At 41.1% G+C, this 13,223-nt stretch overlaps 1 long non-coding RNA gene across 10 annotated transcripts in view; it reads right to left on the bottom strand.

Annotated features, from left to right (window-relative positions):
* The window catches only part of Gm29260, a 196,577-nt gene that overhangs the window by 42,558 nt on the left and 140,796 nt on the right, over positions 1–13,223 (bottom strand). For 5 of the 10 annotated variants that reach the window (XR_003947784.1, XR_003947783.1, XR_003947782.1 and 2 more), the window contains 3 exons: positions 2,430–2,485; positions 1,331–1,470; positions 661–792 (listed from right to left, as the gene is read on the bottom strand). The exons of 1 other annotated variant lie outside the window; for it this stretch is intronic. This is a non-coding gene — a long non-coding RNA (predicted gene 29260). Of the gene's footprint in view, positions 1–425; positions 508–660; positions 793–1,330; positions 1,471–2,429; positions 2,486–9,203; positions 9,971–13,223 lie in introns of those variants that run through there. 4 more of the 10 variants (XR_373356.1, XR_373361.1, XR_003947789.1 and 1 more) reach the window with 3 other exon arrangements.

Below are 13,223 nucleotides of genomic sequence, written 5' to 3'. Positions count from 1 at the left end.
AAGTGGTCTAAAAACAATTAACCCATTGATTCCAATTACTTTTTAGAAAACCAACTTCGAAGATTATGATTCTTTGGCATCAAAATATTCTCTCTGTTCTACTTTTAATAAAGCACCCGGGGTGCTCCTTTATTGTATTTTAATAGGGCTTGTCATGCATCTGCCGCAACACAGATTGCATAGACTAATGGCAAACAAAAATTTTAAACAAAACTACCACTTTTTTTGAATTAGGAACAAAGGACATGTGTTCCGGATCTGATTTCCAAATATTTAAACTGAGAAATGTAACTGTTTATTGTATTGAAATGAACAAGGGTGGGCTGTCTTTTGCTCTTTAAAGTAAATGTTTCTCTATGGCCTCCCCCCACCCTTATAACCTATAACAGAAGCCATCTGTAGACAATTTACATTCCTTCCCATACCAAGAGAAGATATTCTGCCTCTCCAAATGAACGAAGATCTTATTTACAAATACACCACAGAACCTGTTCTTCACAACTTGGTCTGCAAGAGCAAAGCTCAAAGTCAGACATGCTCAATGTGATATTTACAGGCGAAACAGGGAAATAAGAGTTTTATCCTGCAATTTGTAAAGTGGGAATTGATACATTTGCTTAGAGTTATTTCATTTTCGACATCAGATGACAGGGAGCTCACCGGATTTCTGAAATGTCTCCTTCAGAACTGCAGTCAAGATATCAGGTCTCATGAGAGCTCCAATAGGAAAATTCGAAATGTTGGTGACACTGTATGGTGTTATTTTCCCCCTGGCACATTTCACCATTGATTCTGAGATTAAGAAGAAGGAGACAAAGATGGCCAAAGTCACAGAAAGTGTTGCTATTTTAATATACAGGAAAATGCAAGAAAAACCCTTGAGATCGCCTTGTCTTTAACGATTACTAAGTATGGAGATAAACACAACAGAATCAGGCAGAACAAACTAAAATTTGAAATCACTAAATCTCGTCATGCTAAAATAGTTAGGACTCATCAGAGAAACCTTGTGTCTGTAAGAGCTTAGAAATGACAGTTGCTGTTGTGAGTTTCTGTTGTAGCAGAAAGGATTTTATGATGGAGCTTCTGTAGGTTTCTTCTGCAGTGGTTATGTCCCTTGAAATGCATGGCTGTCTGCTCTGAAGATAGAAGCATGAGTTATTGCTACTTATGAGGTAGGTGAACAACCATGTCTTCTGGCCAGAGACTAACAACAGGAAGATCTGTTACTGCATTTCATAGATGCTTTTAGCAGTTAAGATATCTTTTCAACTCAATGTTCTAGATCATTCTGGAAATTTAAACCTAGTGATTTTTGTTTAAGACTTACACTTTGACTGGGTGTGATGGCACATGCCTTTATCCCCAGCACTCAGGCGGAAAAGGCAAGCAGATATCTGTGAGTTCAAGGTCAACTCATCTGAAGAGTGAGTTACAGGACAGCCATGGATAAACACAGAGAAACCCTGTCTTGGAAAACCAAAGAAAGAAAAAAATATATAGTGACTGAATAATTTTCAGTGGTTTGACAAGCACATATCTACTGATATGAAGACATTAATAGAACATACTCATGTATACAGCAGAATGGGACTAGGGACATAGAAGTAAATATATGTGTTCAAACAGTGCATACTGTTAGAATAGCTAACCCCACCACAGAGTAGCTAGAGATCTCTCTGAGGACCAGTGAACCCTATAGTGTTTCCTGTGTACATGCCACCTGGGGTCTCATGAGCATCAGAAATGACAGAATTGAGCACAGGGTCTACAGAGGCTTCCTTCTTCAGGACACTCTGTTGTTGAGGAAATGGTCAAATATGATGGTTTGGGCACAATATTTTACCCCAAGAAAGTAATTCAACTAAATTTGATCTTTTTCTTTTCTCCTCAACTAATGGGCTCTTTCCTGCTCACTAAAGTGATGGGCTATATTTCCTCTTGTCCTGAAATGTAGGCATGTCCAAAGGTTGGCAGTAGGTGTCAATCCTTGGGCCATCACATCTCAAATACCGGAAGCTTTCAAATTAAACATGAGATGCATGAAGCTGGACCGTTTAATAGTGTTAAATGAAAAATAGACTTTCAAATATGTTCTCCCTTTACTAATCATTGAATCAGAAAACATTTTTTCCAGCCCTTAAACTAATCTTCCTGTAGAGAAGGCTTCTTTCAAAGTATTTAGGGCTGAATCATTTCTCCTTTGGAAGCTATGCTTGCCCAACAAGATCTGCTTCTGTGTCTTACATGGCAAAACATGCCAGAACATCGGGTGCTCTGCACAGACTCAGGTCTGCCTGCTCTTTTCATTTTATGCATGTAACAGGACTCTCAGTAAGTGTTGCCTCAAATACAGGAGATGTGAAACTCTCATGTAGGTTTGCCCTTAAAGAAGCTGATAAACATGCCCACTGAAGTCCAGGTCTTACCATAGTAATCACTGAGAAAGGAAGCCACTCTGGTTTTGACTGAGATAGAGCATTGCCTAAAAAGAAAAGGAGACAGGCACTTGACTCTCATTGCTTGTTTTATAAATTGTCTCTTGTTTGGGAATTGATGGAGCAGGGAGTGACACCATGGTAGCAGTTCTTAAATAATACAATATTGAACAGATGAAAGTTTGGCCCGTCAATCACATGATCTTACAGAAATCTAAGCCAGGAAAGTTCAGAAGTCTTCAATTCGCCCTTTCATTGTTGATGCTTAACATTGCTAAATGAAATAGGTGAGAGTAACCTCTGCCTGTAGCAGCCCTCACTGAGAGGGACACTCCTTATGTATGTACATGTGGAATTCATCTGTATGTCACGTTGCTGGGCTCAGCCTCATCTGAGCCCATGGCTCCTCCTCATCTCTTCATTCAATGTCTGGAAAGTCTTACTCACCCTATTTCTTTTCTAGCTCTTTATTTCACTCCCTCTACAAGCACGTTCCTTTTACTGTGAGCATTGGCATTCCACGTGCTTTCAATTGCACACTGTAACCATAGGGTCAGTCGTCACTCCAGAAGCCTTGAGTACTACTTCCTGCTTTATAGCATAGTAACAAAAGGACTGAAGCTGGCCCATCAGCTCCTGAGGCCTACATTTTAAGGTTATATCCCCATTAAAAGTTGCTAAGGTCTCCTATAGAGTGAATTGTTTTGTGTGTGTTCTCTGATCATTGCTGTCTGGATGATACATAGTAGAGAAGAGAGGTGATCACTGCTGCTGCTGTGGCAAGACACACATGTTGGTCCAAGACACATGCATATCTCATTTTATTACCAGAATGAAAAGTGTCAAATCAGCACGTTAGTCCCTTTGAGTTGGGACTAAATTTCCAAGTAAACTAACTGAGTTAGAAGCAAAATATATCATAAAGGAAAACACACGGCTTTCAGAATATCTTGATCAGATCTGAGAAATTAAACTGAGAAATATCATTCCCTAAGATCCACACAGCCCAGTAAAGATATTTATTTACTATTAAAGTAATTGAGAGCCCTTTTTGATTTGTTTTCATTTTGGTGTAGGTGAAGGTGGAGAAAATGAGATAAAAGAAGGAGAAGCAAAATTTTCTTCTCTGAAATGATGATACAGATGAGCAAAATGCCTGGATTTTATCAAGTGGGGAGTTTTTCACTATTAGTTTGCCAATGCCATAAATCCCTCCTATCAGAAATCACTTATTGAGCTCAGAATCTAAGAGAGAGGGAAGCTGTCCGAAGCAGATCATGGCTTTGGTGGGGGAAAAAGTTTGGTTCCATTACAATGGGGGTGGGGGGAGGCTCAGAGAAAGCCCTTTCCTATGAAATGTAGCTAAGAAATCAATATTATAAAATAAATACAAACATACTCAATTCTTGTTTCAGGAGGCAGTGGTATATAAAGCCAGCTCAACCCAAGGCATGTCCATAAGCGTTTGTTGCAAGATGGCGGTCAAACGAGAATGCTTGCATGAAGACATGACTAAACATGGTCTAGTCAAGGGTTGTTGGCAAAGCAGGATGGGCACAATGATTTCACAAGTGGTTTGGTTCTAGGAAGAACTAATTAAAAGGTAAGTAAAAATTTAAAATGTAAATGATTCTATTTACTGAAATGATTTACTATTTACTAGTGGCTTCATTTTCTCTCTCTAAGCTAACTCATTTGCTGTATGTTTTTATCCAAGGGTTCTATATGTTCTCAGTAGGACATGCCTGGGATTGAAGTCATGGAATATTTAGACTAAACGGAGTTTGTGAAGGATTGTGTGTAGGCCATTGTTAGTTGTCTGCCCTGGCTTCCCATGTTTGGAATCAATCCAGTGTATCATACCAGGGCATTTGGAACATGTCTGTTCAGCAATGTCCATGTGCTAAAAATCCTCCCGAGAGTTCTACTGAGAGAGGATTAAAACTTGTCACTCTGCCAAGTGGCAGATCTTTGTTGGTCCTCTGCTGTGCACAGAGATGTGAGAGCTCATGTTACAGGTTAATTGCTTTCAGGGGCAGAGTAGCCTGAGTAGGGTTTGCCTTGGCTTAGCAGAGTATTAATAAAGAAACCCAACACAACCTGACCACCAATACCAGAGGCAGAAAATTCTGGCAGACCAAGGCAGCTGAGGGCCTGTGGGAGAGCCCAACATACTGGGCCAATCTGATATGCACAACACACACGGAGTTTTCTTTGATCAGTTCCATAAATGTTGAGCAAAGTACCCTTTTCTTCAGTATTTGTGAAAAATCAAACAAATAGTACGCAAAACATTGTGTTTCCAGTGAAATACGAGAATGAAAACAAATTCAAGGTGCAGACAGAGGAGGACTGAGGTACTGGTCATTCTGTAGATTTCTTCAGCTGAGCACAGCTCTGATTACTCCGCTTTACTTCAGGGTTTTTTTTTTTTTTCCTTTTTTTCTTTTTCTTAAATGAAAATAAGATTGCCCAAGAGTGAGACTTAGGTCCCAATTTTATCCGCTGCATTTTCTTTTTCTGGCCTGATTATAAACCCCCGGAAAAAAAAAATCAGCATTCTTTGTACAGTGAGAATAGTGCGCATCTTTCTAACAGCCTGAGCAATACTAATTACCCATTCTCTACTTAGCAAAGTAGACGGCTGCAACTACGCACGCTTGCAGAGTCCGCGTATGCGGAGGTAGCTGGCCTGTCAGCGTTTCCATTCTGTGGGAAATGCTTGAATAGACTTAAGAAACGGCAAAGCTGCCTCTTTTGCTTCAATCTACATTGCAATTTTAGCAAGCCAGCATTACTCCAAGCAGTATACAGTATATCCTAGTGTACACAAAGTCCAATTTGAATCTGTGGGATGAATTAAAATACCATATACTAAAGAGCTGTTCAGAAATAGTAAACTACTGTAGCTACCAGCTGCAATCTCTTATTTTGCCTTAAAACTCTTCTCCATTTAAATAAGGCCAGCATATGGCTTATCCTAGCTATACCTCTTAATAACAGGATAAAACTGCCTGGCTTGGAACATTATACAGCACTGCTTAAGTATTTACAAGGGCTGAGGTGTTTCCCCGCAGGAGCGGCAGCATGCGAAAGGCACAGTCCCCAGTAAAAACAGATATGTCTAATGTTTTCCAGTTCTCATGCTGCCGCTAGCCTCTCATCCTGCGTTTCTACTCCAGCAATTCTGTAGCAAGAAACATCCATAGAAACAATGCTCAGGACAGTGCTCCATGGCTGACCACCTAGAAAGAACTGGTCTGTGTTGTGAGTCTGGGCCCTGAGTGCAGCCCCTCGGCTTTCTGCATGGCTAGTGCGGGACAATGTCCCACACTCAGTTTCAAAATGTGCTGTCAGTCAGGGCTCTGACACCCGCGGACCTCAAAGTGAGGAGCAGTCACGGTGCAGCGTTGGTCAGTGACTGGTGGCCGGGTGGGTGAAGCAAGGTGGAAGGGCACACTTTGGGGGAACCGTCATTCGATTTTCCCATGCTCTGACAACTAGCAGTCCACAGGAGTTTTTCTTTCTTCTGTCTTCCCAGCCGGCCCTTTCTGCCCCCGCCTTTCCCTGTTCACCTCTCCCCCACCGTGCCCTGCCTTTGCTGAAAGAAAAAGACCTAAGTGCCACAAAAGGCCAAGGGTAGCTCAGTTTCAGACCCCAGGGCAACATGTGTTCAGCGAACAAGAGTGTAAGAAACACTGCATATAGCAGTTAAGGCTGTAGACATCCGAGGGTCTGATACAGCGCTCTTTGTAGCCATGCATATTTATTGACATTCAAAGAGGTTGTGCTGCATACCAGACAACAGCTATTGAGAACACAGGCAATCTTAAAATGATTAAGGCCCTGGAGTTTACTAAAGACATGGAATGCAAGGAATCAAGAGAAAGCCATAGAATATTAAAAATATTAATAATGTCAGTTCTAATAATTCAATATGAGATTTATTGTAGCCCAATCCTGTTCCAAATGGCATACCCTGTCTCTTTTTTTCCTCGAGAGTGAACAAAGATCACGGAACAGATTGTAACCTGGGTAAATTGCATGTCTGTTTACAATTGTATTTCACATATTTTATATATCATTTGCAAACGATTCCCCAAAGAAATATGCATCAAACTTTTGTGGAAAAAAATTGAAGATTTGATGACAATCTGCTTTTGCTTTCATTTGTTTCAGATGCTGCTGAGATCTTTGTATCTGAGTGCAGCGTCCCAGACTGGGGATCAGTGGGTCCTTTTGTTCCTTCTGCCTTTACATGGATAAACTACATTTCTTGTAATGATATCACCTCAATTAAGTAAAAGGGGTAGAAGAAACAGAAACCTCTTCGGGAAGACCACAGATCACATATGCAGCATCATCATAAACGTTTGATCAGATATGTGTGTGTGTCATCTGCGTCTAACCCCCACTTGGAAAACTCAAGTCCCTCTCCCGGATACTTGTCCTCCCAGGGGTACAGGATTCATGAGCTCCAAGTCTTGTCATCGCAAAGGTATCTTAGGTTATGATTTGAGGAGAACAGTTAAGTGTTGCAGCATATTTGGGGATACATTTTTTTGTAGTCTTCACTTTGGGAACGGGAAACTATTCCCTAGTAATTAATTGGTACAACTGATTCAGCTGTCAAGATGAAGTCTTATCTTGCAGTGGCTGTTTAAGCATTAGAACAACCAGTGGTGACTGCTGTAGAGTGTGACTCTCAGAAAACACGGGGAAAGGGCAGAGATTCAGAACTGCTTGCTAAATGGCTTCATACGGCTCAGGGTTACAGGATATTAATTGAAACTCCCTACTTTTAAGTCAGCTCAGAGATCAGACAAAAAAGCACTCTCTCATTAAGGAGAGACATTTCTGTCCCACTACAAATAAGGGCTCTTCTATCATACTCAGGCTAAATACTATTGTACACTTGATATTTAATTACTGTTTGTACTTGAATTTAAAGCATTAAAATACGTATTTTTTTTTAAAAATGCCTTTAAAATCATTATGAGAAAAATGTATCACTACTATCACGTTAAGTTGTGCACAGGCATCTAATAAATATATGGAATGACTAATCATTGTGATTAAGGACAATAAAGTCAGGGAATAAGGGTGAGCTTTGGCTTAGAAACTAAACACTCACATTTCATCGTAATGGTAAGGATCTCTGGAGAGGCCTGTTAAGGAGCAGGGCAAAGGGAGCAGTTACTCACTGAAAACGCTTTTGGCCACTCTTGACCTTTGAGTTTCCAACTTAAAGGACACATAAACAACACCATTCTCCAGCAAGTTGCCTCGATAACCTGCTGGAAATGGGACAGAATATCCTGCAGCCATTTGACATGCACAATTTAGCAATTATGTGGTTGGGGGGGGGGGGGGTGATGTTGTTAAGCCACTGGGGACTGCTGGTGTTTACAGCCTTTGGAGATTTATAGAAAAACCCAAAGTCTAACTGGGCACAATCCGCACCACAGTAGCACAGTGTGAGTGGACAGTCGACAGGAAAAGCAGTCTTGGACCATTTCACGTACTTACGTCAATCTAAACCCAACAGAAGGAAGCAAGGGAGAGCTCAAGGTCCTGAGATGCAGCTATCCATTCCTGTATTTAAATGATGGATGTCTAAATATCACAGGAAAAGTACTAAATTACAAATTTAAAAAATAACTTTCTCTCCAGGTGAAGAAATATTAATGCTTATTTTGCTTTCCAGCTAAAAGAAGTTGTCATTTTTCTCCTAGCTTTGAGACCATTACAATTTTTATTTATTTATTTTTTTATTTTCCAGGATGTGCAGAAGTTACTGGCAAGTTGAATAGAGCCATTGCTTTAAATATTTCAGTCTAATTCAGGATTCCTGATTTGTTTCCTCTGTGAATAATTTAAAACTCTTTTCTTTTGTTTAGTTTCCATGATAGGAAAAATATGGTATTTACATTTTGCCTTTAAAAAGACAAATAGATTAAAAGTAGGGATATTTTTCCTCATCATAAAGTAAGATCATGTTCAAACTTTTATATCTTTTACATGCAAGCACAGCCTAGCACTCTCAGCACTCCGTTCAATGGAAGCAGATTCCACAGTCCTTTGGCCTCATCAATCAGGGACAATTGCAGCAAGCATGACTGGGCCCCCTCACCCTAACCCCTTCCCTGCTGCTTGGGCACTGCCTGCCAAATGTTGCAGGAAGTGACTGGAATATGCACAGCACTCCAGCCACACCCTCAGGGTGCTTGGGGGTCACTGCCATCCCCACCGAGAACCCAGAGCAGCTGTTCTCTAAGCCAGGAGTCTGAAGCTCAGTCAGTTTACAGAGATCCTTTCTCCTAGGGATCTTAGCTCCTGCCAGCTCAACACATGCCATGAAACCAGCACCCCACACCCACCTCTCCTCCCAGTGTCTCGTCCAGGACGTTGAAGTTGAAATGCAAAGCCTAGATTTCAGCTTTGTTTTATTAAAGCAAAGAAGCCAAGCAAGTAAAAAAAAAAAGAATTTTCTGGATTAGATAACGAGTTAATTATCTCAGGAAGGGCACACAGACATGAAAGGAAGGGGCCATAGTGACAGAAGTAGGAGACGAGGAAAGATTGGTTGGCACAGAAATTGGCTCTTGGTGCTCCAAGGACCTCGGAGTAGACTCCCGCTTCCGATGGAGCCTTCATGCAAGTGTGATTTTCAGCATATGGAATGCAGAAGGATAGGACTCCCCAAACTAAGTCACACAAAATTGATATTCACCCGTCGGGACTTAGGAACTTTTGGGGACCTACCTGGCAAAGAAATGCATGTGAACATGTTCCACAATGCAGCAGTGCCGTGTTGGCTCTTGGGTTCTGCCTACTGTGCTTGTCTTGAGCAGATGTACTTTGTACCTTGCAGTCCCTGCACAGAAATATTGGCGGAAACTCTCCTGCTTTAAAGGGACTAAGCCTGAGGATTTTCCATGTGCTGAGCAGCTGAACAAGAGTGTGCACGTTGTGCACGATTACCGAGTTCCTGCATCGCAGGAAGCAACACCAGTGATGCCTTTGGTGGTATTTCATAAAGAAAATTGGGAGAGGAAAAACTGGTTTACTTCATGTTAATATTAAAGAAAACCATTGGGTTGTATTTATTATCTTGTTTTCTTAAATATGTCAGACAGTCAGACTGCTCTCCAAAGGATGACACATACAAAGGAGCTATCGCCTGGTATCTGCTGATCTCCACGGATCCTGGCAAGTACCAATCATGACTACTAGTCCTAATCTGGAAACTTCTTAGTTAGAATCCTGGGTTGGGATCTCTAAATTTTGTGTGAATGGTGACCCTGTCAGGACCTGCCATGCCTTCTGATGGGATAGAAGACAACTCCATGTATAGTGTCAGTGCCAACTGACAATGTAAGAGAAAGCAAATCGGGTGCTTCTCTTGACTCCTGACATCATCGGTCAGGCGGTCTCTATAGTTTCCTTATGTCTTTACTGAGGTTCCCAAGTACTGCTTGCTGCCTCTACAGGCCCCACCCACCCAAGGAACATTGTGCTTATTCTTTGCTTCCTTCCCCACCCCCCCCCCCATCTCTGGGAGCCTTTCTACATCTGAAGTGTTCCTTCGCTCCTGCACCCTCCCTCTGTCTTCCACTGACTAGAATGTAGGTTCTCTGAGGCAAAGGAATTGTTATTGTTGCTGTTGTTGCTGTTGTTGTTGTTGCTGCTGCTGCTGCTGCTGTTATTGTTGTTGTTGGTGGTGGTGGCAGTGGTGGTGTTCATTACCCTATTCCACTCTACAGTCTAACCTACACTCTCACCATGACTCTTTAAATATGTATTAAGTGGAAGAATAAATGAATGTATTAATAAATGAATGAAAATGGGAGATTCTACCTAAATATATGTTGGGATCCTGAGAACCTGAAGCCTTCTTTCCTTCTTTCCTTTCTTTCTTTCTTTCTTTCTTTCTTTCTTTCTTTCTTTCTTTCTTTCTTTCTTTCTTTCTTTCTTTCTTTGTTTTTCTTTTTCAGTGCATTTATCTGAAATAATATTTTTTCAAATCTTTTGTTCCAAATAGAATATTTTTTTCCAAATACATATTTCTTTCAGTGAATTTTCTATGCTTCAAGTGATGTTAAGTATAGCGTGGAAGTGAGTGTTTTGGTCATACGGGTAAAGGCTTTGCTTATTGAAGTTTGTCAGTACGGTATGAAAGGCCCACTGTGCTCTGTTCCCAGCCAGGGGAATGGATGACATTGTAGGGCCCAGCAAGATGGCTGCAGACCCAAGCTGTGACAGCCCAAGTGGTCAGGCCTACAAGCTATGTGTGAATGGCTGCCTGTCATCTTGCACATTTAGGAAGAACAGTGGGGCTTTGATCTCCTCCTTTATAAACCCTGAGCATAGACTTGTTCTCCATTCTAGCCCTAGAGCTGCTGTTAGGAAGGTCTGGCCCCATCACCTTACTCTCTGAACTAAACAGTGTCTCTTTCCACCCTGTAGTGACAAGTCACTACCATCCAGAGATATTTTTGAACTTATGAATGGGAACCGGTGCTGGGATAGAAAAATGAGAACAGGGCAGCCGCTAGGGTGCTCAGTTCCATGCCTTCTCCCATAGTTGTTTTTTTTTTTTAATTGTTTTACTTTTTGCTCTTTTCCCTCCTTTCAGAAAAGCACTTACAGATTTATTAAATCAGGACAAGAAACAGGATGCCTAATTTTAAATGCACCCCTTCACGCTGCCTAGCCTTGCTGCAGATGAAAAGGTAAAGCCAGCCTGTACTGAAAGGCATATGATTGCAATAAGGGGAGAGAGCAAATCCTCTCGGGATGGCAGGGGGAGGGCAGGTACACATGTTTAGAATTACCAGGATAGCTATTTGTCCTCCCCGTATTCAGGGAGGGACGCTGGTGTCATCGCTGAGCACACTGCCTTGAGCAAGCACTCAGGTCTTTCATGAAATATCTTTGTCACCTACTTTAAGTGGGACTGTTAACACCTTTGCTATTTCTCTAAAAATGGGATTTGCTGCTGCCCTTTTTTTTTTTTTGAGTTAGAAGAAAGATTGCTATAAAAGGGAGCGTTAAGCAAGTCAGCAAAGGAGACAATACTTCCTTAAAAGGGTTCCCTTTTGATTCTCCACCTTGCTGAACATATGACAGAACTCCTCGTGGAAAGGCTCACCGGAGAGATGTTGAAACTCAATTACCTGTGTTAGTGAACCACCTACAGATCTTTAAAAATACTCTCTTCTCACAGGGCCCAAGTATGAACCAAATGCTTTTTTTATTTGTGTCCCTGGTGCCCTGTTAATCTAATGAAATGCCAGTTGACTTTTTCCACAGTAGAAAAATGGCACAAATGGATCATAAAATATCCATCCTAACTATGAACCAGTGGACAGTACCTTTAATGCTCTTCTGGCTGCTCAGCATGCATGGGACATCACACACACACCTGAACAGTGTCTCTGTTTAGTTCCCAGGACTGAGAAGCCAGTATGGGATTTGTTCTAGACAAGGCCTTTTGTTCTTACAGATTTTCTGAAACATGTGAAATCAGCTGACCAGATGTTTAGTACTAGTCATATATATACATACACACGTGTATGTGTGTGTGTGTGTGTGTATGTGTGTTTCGTTGTAGACTTGTATATCTGCCTACACTAACCAGACCATGGTCTTTTCTTCTGCCAAATATACTTGGCTATCTCCCCACAAAATACCTTCCTGAACAATATGGGTTGGATGTGTGTGTATATGTGTGTGTGTGTGTGTGTGTGTGTGTGTGTGTGTGTGTGTGTGTGGTGTTTATACATATATATTTGACATAGAAAAGATCGATCTATCTAGGGATGCTTTCTCTTTATCTGCATATTTCCTCACCTCTAATTTAATCCAAGGTATTGAAAATGCTTTCCAAAAAGAAGAAATCTGTGGGTATAGAACGTTCCAGAAGAGGCAACTACTAAAATCATGGAAAGCTACAAGCATCTCTTTGCTGATCCATCCTGAAATAGCTTTAGCATGCTTGCTTGGTTTAACTGTTGGTTTTTGTTTTTGTTTTGTTTTGTTTTGGAAGTTTGCTGTTAAACTTGTTGATTTATCCTTGATCAATGCTTAAATCAGGATGAATCTTCAGAGAATTGGTAAGTGAAGAGATAAGTCTATATTATGTTGAAACACAGTCCTGGTACACACTGTTCAAATCTGTTGACAGTTTACACAGAACCAAATTGTGGGAGGGTCCAGCAGCTCTCCCGTCCTTTCTCATGTCAATGTGTTTTGCACGTGATCTCTTTAACTCTTAGCTCTGGCTAGTACTCTGCAATAGCTCTGTATAGCTTGCTTCTAGGATCAAGTTCAGATTCCTAAAGCTTAGTGGTTCTCACCCTTTCTAATGCTGTGACTGACTACCTAATACAGTTAGTTCATCATGCTGTGATGAACCTCCAACCAGGACGTTATTTTTTCTTGCTTCTTCCCAACTTTATTTTTTGCCACTGTTATAAGATATAATGTAAATATCTGATATGCAGGATATCTGAAATGCCACCTATGTGAAGGGCTCTTTCAACCTCTGAAAAGGTATCAACCCAGAGGTTGAAAATCACTGCTATAACCTGTGTGATAAGCAGTGTGCTTGCTAATCAGGGCCTCTGTCTCTTTGTAGGCTTGTATATTCTCCTACACTAACCAGACCATGGTCTTTTCCTCTACCAAAGAAACTTGGTCATCTTCCCACAGAAAACCTTCCTGAGCAATATGGGTTGGAAAAAAGTTATGTTTTCTTCATTCCTCCTCTGAGAAGCACCA

Source organism: Mus musculus, chromosome 1 (assembly GCF_000001635.26).
Source record: "Mus musculus strain C57BL/6J chromosome 1, GRCm38.p6 C57BL/6J".
NCBI lineage: Eukaryota > Metazoa > Chordata > Mammalia > Rodentia > Muridae > Mus > Mus musculus.
The sequence above is the reverse complement of the archived record's forward strand: the minus strand, read 5'-3'. Positions and strand labels throughout refer to the sequence as shown.